The sequence below is a fragment of the Nothoprocta perdicaria genome, unplaced genomic scaffold (genome assembly GCF_003342845.1).
Source record: "Nothoprocta perdicaria isolate Ctin4 unplaced genomic scaffold, notPer1 scaffold_201, whole genome shotgun sequence".
NCBI lineage: Eukaryota > Metazoa > Chordata > Aves > Tinamiformes > Tinamidae > Nothoprocta > Nothoprocta perdicaria.
Window position 1 is genome coordinate 527,694 of NW_020455217.1, and position 7,718 is coordinate 535,411.

Genomic DNA, 7,718 nt, shown 5'->3' on the forward strand with positions numbered 1-7,718 from the left:
TGACAGCAGGATTTTTTCCCTTTTCCTACCATGATTTTAAGAGCAGTTATATCCTGTTTTAGATTGCAAAGAAAAAGCTTCCATTTGCCATTTACTTGGCTCCTGCTCTTAATCCCAGTTGTAGAATCATGTCATTTGGTCATTTTGAAGCCTTGATTAAGTTAGCTTACAAGCTCGAAGCAACAGGACTCGAGCATGTCCTTAAAAACATTGCTCAAGCAGCACCTTGAGACCCAGAGAGTAGTGAGTTCTGATGTAAGGTTTGACAGTTTGGTTTGCTTCTACTCAAATAACACAGGCCTGAATCCTGAACGATAATTTGTTAGAGTACCATGAGGAGGAAATGACTCTCCTCCCCCTCCTGGGTATCTGAGGGAGTTTTTAAAACTCCAAACAGGATAGAATTCCTGCGGGAAATTCCCTGTTCATGGAGAAGCCCCCCTTCCTTGTTGTGAAGTCCCTGGTCTGCCTGATGCCACATCACATGATGTATTAATGTAGGCTTTGCATTATATATTAACAGAGATTTGTCCTCAGATACCCTACTGTGSAGAAGGCCATTTTAAAATCTTTAATAGGGCATTAGAGCAATTCGCCTGTGATTTAGTTTTAAGTGGGCAAGGAGAGTGGTGACAAACAAAGCTGGGAGGCCCCAAAATTCTTTGAATATTCCATGTTTTCCTGGAACTGTTGGGAARAGGCTGCCAGAAGGGTCTTGGCAGGTTTTCTAGGTGGCTGGCCAAGTCCAAAGCAAAWGTGGATAGTTAATAGGCTAATGCAGTTCCCCTTCCAAGGCCATATGTATATARCATACGTTTCTATTTAAGAAAACTCACCGTATGGAGGGGCAAACATAGCGTTAATATGTCTTCCTACAAGAAAATAGCAAAGGAAGAAACTAATCCTGGATCCTTTGGGGGTTCAGGTGGGCTTGCAAGCGCCTTCTCCGTGCATCAGGGTCAGGCTGGTGGAACAGGACCAGGGAGTAGGTGTTTACTGGTGTGCCTGGCATGCGCTTTTTCCAGGAAAGCGCTGCTCCGATTTCTCTTAGACATCAGGTGACTTAGCTTTGTAATTTTAAAATCCTCTCCAGTGTTATTCTTGTTCATGGGAACTCATGGGGCCTGTCTTCTTTTATTATTAATGGAGAGAAGACGGTACACAGTCTCTGCTACCATAGCAGGACAATTTATATTTTTTGATTAAACCAGTGCTGCAGACTCTGCAATTCTGCTGCAGACACCCTTGTGGGATCTCAGATAAGTCACTTGTTTGTTTGTTTTATTTACTGTCTCTAAAATCGAGGTCCTCATTCCTAGTAAGGGGTCTTYGGGAGACTAATGTACAGATCATACAGTCATGTTGCATGGCATTTTGGATCTGTGAGTGAGTATACAACATATGGAAAGGTATGTTTCATGCGGGCTACCTCCATGCTGTCATACACATCCATTAGATGTACCAAGTTAAAACCAATGGTACTTATAATCTAATATAGCTCTTATAAGAAGAAAATCAACCTGAAAAGGATACTGTTACACTTGAAAAACTCAATTTCAAGAATGTAATTTATTATTAAGCAGAGGGAGTATTACCGCCTGCACTGCAGCGTGAGGCGATGCAGAAGCCTGGGCTGGCACCACGGACGGGGAGCCTGGCTGCTCCGCTTGCCGTTGCTGGCCCACAGGGCCTGAGCAGTGTCAGAGGGACCAAAKGCAAGTCCTTGGAGGTTGCTACGTCTTGCTCGCACACTGGCATTTGTGCCTCTGTCATGTGCCTTTTGATATGTGGCTTTCTCATTTTTAGCAGAGCCTAGGCACCAGGGAAGGAACTGAGAACAACTCGCAGGCTATTAAGACCTCTGTGACCAGCTTCACAAGATGTGAGGGTGACTAGACTTGCATTSAGGCTTGCCAAGCCTGTTATTTCTTTGACAGCAATACCTAAATGGCTTGGCATTTTGTTTCACCCCGTGAGAAGCGAGTCCCCATCCCCAGGAGCCGGCAGTCTAAATAGATAAAGCGGGCAGAAAGGGAAGCACAAAGAGATGGCGAGACTTGCCCAAGCAACTTGGCACRTCTCGCGGCAGAGCTGGGAATAGGAACAGGTCCTTTGGACTGGAGCCACTGTCATCACCAGTGATTTGGGATTCCTCCGGCCAGCTTTGTGCCAGCTCCTGCCTGTCCCCGGGCAGGGGTCAGCGGTTGGAGCCCACCAAGCAGCGTCCGATAATGCTAMGGTGCTCTGCATGTTGGTTTAATTCTTGTGCAGTATCTGAGGCAGAGGGGAGTGTGTCCCCATGGTGTGTTTTTTTTCTTTATGCCATTTTTTAAAAATAATTCCATCCTTAGCCTATGAGGCACTAACTTTCTTTTTAAAATACATATGTAGTTCTGTCACTTAGTGTCTGAAATAATTCAAAATTTGTCAGACTTTCAGTATGAAACCTTAGATCACAAGAGAGGCTCAAAACAGGATAGATTTATTTAAAATTTAAGTGAGGTTCTTGGAGCTTTGGTCATGTTTTAAGCTGAATCGAGGTTGATTTCATTTTTTGGTGGACCTGAAATTGTCTGAAATATGAGAGTTTTCAGGTGCTTTATGTGATATGGAAATGGCAAATCTTGCAGGAGTAGATGTAATGGATGTTTGCATGACTTCATCCAGCTGAATTTGAGTTTCACCTTGAGTTTCAGTGTTTGGTTAAATCCGGACCGTATGGAAGAACTCACGGATAAGGGCGGATTGGGAGCTCCCCATAGACAGCGTGCACATAACTCTAGGTACATTCCTGCTTTTCATACTTTCTCTTTGATATTGTATGAATCCATCTCTGCTGTAACCTTTCTTTTCAAATCCCTCTGCTACATCCGCTGACCTTTTGCTGAACTCTTCCCATTTTCCCAACCTTGGCTTTGAACAAGGGCACCGGTGCAGGGTGGAATCCCAAGGCCCTTGCGGGATGAAGCGAGCAGCACTGCTGTATTTTACTTTGCGCTTGCTCCGCTCRCCCCAGCATTAAATTGTTTTGTGGCATTGTCACCCTGTTATTTTAAGTCTTCTCCACTACCAGGGATTGATATAGCTCAAGGATCTTGGATAAACCTGATAGAAGAACTGGGGGAAGGGAGAAGACACCTAAGGATCCCTTTCTCTGCAGAAYAGCTCTCAGGACAGGGCTTGGGTGAGGCAGTTTGCCATCATTAATGTGTATTTTGGGGTTGGAGATGGGAGTTGGTGGGGGAGTTCSGTTAAGGGAGGGTGAGTTGGGTGAGGTTTCAGTGATGAAAAAGAGCTCACATGATGATCTTCAACCATTCTCCATCCTCTGTGTTGACTAACAGGGCATCAGATGAGGATACTAAGAGTAATCTGGACATGGCAGCTTTCTCGTAAGGATCTCCAGACACTCTGAGGACATGGTAAGCACTGTTGTGTCTGTGCTACRTGCTGGGAAACGAGGTAGGAGGAAGTGAAGGGAATTTAGCGCTGCCTTGATGCGAAATTGGAGAATATGCAAGACAGCAGTGCTCAAATTAGAAGCCTTTGGCTGTCAGACTACCCACTCAATAGACAGAGTTCAGTTCTGGTTGTGCCCAAATCATGCCACCCTTGCCCGGCTTTGCTGTCCTTGGTGTGCTGCACTCTGCGCACTTGCACCTTTTCTTGTGCCCTTGGGCAAGTCCAGCACTCATATTTGTCAATAGGTTTGTCTCCACTACAAACGTTCAKTTTGAACCGTTCTCTTATATTCTCAAATACCAGCATGTGCTGCCCACACAGCTCAGACAGCAGTACTATTCTGAAGATCTCTCACAAATGATCTCTGTATGGTAAAATCACCCCTTTTATTTTCTCCACCACAGGAAGATGGAAGGCTTAAGTTCGTCCATAACGAGGTTATGAACTTGTCTCAAAAAGGCCATATGATTTTTATAGCTAATGCTTAAGACTCTCAAGCATCCTCTCTGTCTGAGCATCTCTTCACTCCTGTGTTCTTTCTTCTTTGCTAATTCCAGTTGGGCACAGAAAAAAACACAACAATATTAACCACACAGTTACCAGGGTTTCTTCTGCCTTTAAATTCCTTCTTCCTTTCTGTTTTCCAGCTTTTCTCCGCGAACTTCCTCTCACTCCATTTCTCTAAGACCTCTGCTGGCAAGCTGTCTCCCTAAGAGGATTAGTGAAGGGGGTACCAGTTGATTTATACTCACCTCGGCATGGCAGCAGGTGCCCGGTGTCGGTTGTGGGATTATTAAGTGGTTTGTAGGTTTGTACCACATGAAACAAGCCTGGTGGTTCTGGTGCAGTTCAGAAGCACCAGACAGTTCAGAACCAGAGYGGACAGGTGTCTGTATCTCAGTCAGTCTAGACTGACCACAAACTTGTACAATTTTTTCTCCTCTTAACCTGTTCACGTTGGCAATATGGACAATATGTATGGACAGACGTACTCAGGACTTAGTGGACTACAGAGATACTAGGTCCCTTCAGGTGCAGGACAGACTGTTGTGGATGCACATTTCTGCTATTCTCATGGTAAAGATGCCTTTGGTCACTACAGAACAGTTTTCAGGCATCTTTCAGTTGCACCTAGTTCACTGAAAAAACRATAGAGGTGTGAGAAGCCAGGAGAAAATCCTCAAGCTTTTTCCACTTAAACTTTTCCAATTCCTGATAGCCCCTGTGCCACGTGATATTGCCATTTGTATCATCTTTTATAGTGCCTGGCTTGAGTGGTCCAAAAAGAGTAAGCCGAAGTAAGGGAGAAGTGTAGAGGTGTTTAAAGCTTAAATCTGAGAAATGACAGATACTTGGAATTTGTCAAATGGGTTTGTTTTTTACAGTGCTCCCCGACGAAAACAAAAGGTCTCATCTGCGCAGCTTTCAAAGTGATTTGCAATGAGCAGAACTGAAGCCTGTTAAGGCATGATTGGAGTTATTGCTGTTGCATACAAAGATCCCCCAGCTTGGCCACGTTACCTAAGTGGGAAGGAGGCCTGAAGTGCCATTTGGGGGCTTCTCCTGATGTGGCTTTTCAAGTGGTTGCCACCAACCTGTTGGTCAATAGCRACAGCTAGTAGGTTCTGCTGTTCTAGAGCAGACGCTTCCCACCTTCCCAGCTCATCCAAGTGGTTGCTGCTGCTTTCTCTGCGAGCCTGTGCATATTCCAAAGCTGGCTCTTCCATTTGCTTTGCCCTCACATCCTGCCCTTGATTAGACTGGGCATATATGCTAAGGGAAGCAAAATAGTTTACTGATTTATCACGGATCATTAGATGGAGTAACTGTTCTTAAAACATTGCCAGTATAGATACAATAATTAGAGATGTGCTTTTGTTAACATTGCCAGCCTCTACCCTCTTGTACAGTACCCTTGGGTACTAAATAATTACCCACTTTGTGTGGTTATCTAGCTCACTAATTACCCACAAAAATTGGGGTCAGGTGTTAACTGCTTGAAATAAGTATCCTCCAAAGACTTGCTTAAATTATATAAAGAAATGATGTGTTTGCAGCAAAACTTCAAAAAATCAAACATTTTGGGGGGTGGAGGGAGGAGGAAGGTAGGGGAATATGAGAAAAACAATGGATATAARTTGCTCTGTGTGACCACAAATCTTCCACATTATTGTAGTGCCGAGGAGGGAGTCTGTATAGGGAGTCTAAGGATGGGTGACAGATACAGTCTCTCTAATCCAGTCTACTTTTCCCAMAGATTAGATCCTTCAGTACATAGGGTTTGATTCTTCCCCTATGTAGGCTGATGCCAATCAGGATTACTTTGGTATAAATGAGAAAATTTGCATCCTTGGATTCCCGGACCGACTTCCTTACATAATCCAGCCTCCTCTGTCACGCAGGGATTTCTGCATTGCACCCAGCAGTTGGATTATGGATGGTATGTGTATTTCCATACGCCTCTTTCTGTTGTTCCAGCCCCTGCACGTGGCAGCCGAGCTGCATCCCGGGCTGCTGCCAGCCGAGTGCCTGGAGTTGCGGTTGGGCTCCTGCGCCCAGGGAGTCACCCCAGTGAGTCAATGCCTTCCACGTGGACCCTCCCTCCCCAGCCTGCCGAGCGCTTGTGCTGCGCCCGCTCTCCGTGCCGGGACCACGCGAGGCACCTAAGCAGCCTGAATCCCCCAGGAACCTCCTCCCTGCCCCTGTGAGCCCCCCTAAACGGGGAGACAGAGCCCCAAGCCCTGGCACCAAAGCCCTGCGGATAGCTGGCCCRTGCCGGAGGGCTGGTTAGCAGAGGACCTCCCGCACCTGGCCTTTCTCACAGGGATGCTCTGCCCTCATGCAAAGGCAGCTGATGTCCAGGGGAGCCCAGTGGCTGCTTTGAGTATCCCAGTGTGCCCCTATCAAGATCGCTGGGTACCAGCTACCGCTGTCGCCCTAGAGCATCGGTGCCGTGCGCGCCGTAACAAAGAAGCTGCCTTATTGATTCATTTCCGCGCCCGGCGCAGCTCTGCAGCACGGGGCTCGGCCCTTCCCTGCCCCATAGCCAGGGCACACGGGGGCTCAGGTGAGACCCGGGCACCGCGGGGGTCCCGGGGGGCAGAGCCGCGCAGCGCGCCGGCCTCCTCCAGCACCATGCGAATCTAGTCGTCATCCTTGCCTCCCCCAGCGCTGCTGTTCACCGCCGGCGTTATTATTTATTGTTATCAGGGGATTGGGGGTGATCAATGAAGTGCATACGCGCCCGACGGACATGCGGGAGGAAATGCTTGGGCAGTGAGTAACATGTCTGCAGCGCAGGGTGTGTGTTGCGCGCGCGGCGGCTGCAGCGCGGCCGCGAGCACCGGCTGACGAGTTCATTTCAAAAGCCAAGGGCACAGAGCCGGTAAAAGAGCGCGGGGGGCCGGGGCGGGGGGGCGGCAGGGCTGCGTGTCCCCCCCCCCCCGGGACGCGGGAAGGGGCCCCGCGGGGATGCGGGGGGGTTGTTGGGGATGCCTGGGGAGGGGCGGCCGGGGCTGGCGGCGGGGGCAGCCGCGTCCCGATTCTGCTCGAGATTTAAGTAGGCATGCGAGGAATCTCTAGGATAGTTGGCAAAGGGCGCGGGTGGGGAGGGGGGGAAGGATCCGAAAGAGTCTGTAACCAGACACTGAGGCTTTCCAGGAGTGAGAGTGTGCGAGGGAGACGGAGACGGAGCGAGAGGAAGAGAGGGGGCAGTGTGGTCTAGTACATTTTCATCTGGTCGTTGATTTGAGCCTGATGCTCGCTGTCCCTCAACAGCCTCCCTTGCCGGTATTTTCTCTTTCCCCCTCTCCTCTCCTTTCCCTTCTACTTCATCGCAGCCTAGGGGAGCCAGTAAAGATTAAATGTGCTTTCTAAAAGGCAGCCACTTCATGCAGCTACGTCTACTCTCCCCCAGCCACCCCCCTCCCCCTTTTTTTTTGAAATTAAAAAAGAAGGGGGGGGGGCAGACTGCGAGGGGGAGAAGGAAGGAGGAGGAAGAGGAGGACTATAGTTTAATGATGTCGGGACTGGCTGAGTCGCCGTAAGGAAAAAAAAAAAAAGGAAAAAAAAAAAAAACAGGAAAGATTTGAGATCCTGGACGAGGAAGGACTGTGGTGCATGGGCTCAGACGCCGGAGGTGAGGAAGGGACGGGGGGGACGATGCCGCCTCGGTAATGGTGCCTGTTACGGCCGCCCCTGGGGAGCGCCGGGGAGGGGAACGAAGGGGGAGCCGGGAACCGCTTCCCCCCCCCCCC

General features: G+C 48.7%; 1 long non-coding RNA gene across 1 annotated transcript; it reads left to right on the top strand.

Annotated features, from left to right (window-relative positions):
• Nucleotides 1–2,466: 2,466 nt before the first annotated feature.
• On the top strand, nt 2,467–5,999 carry LOC112946315. The gene is made up of 3 exons (XR_003249212.1): nt 2,467–2,783; nt 3,345–3,422; nt 5,941–5,999. It is a non-coding gene; the product is annotated as an uncharacterized LOC112946315 (long non-coding RNA).
• The last annotated feature ends 1,719 nt before the right edge of the window (nt 6,000–7,718 follow it).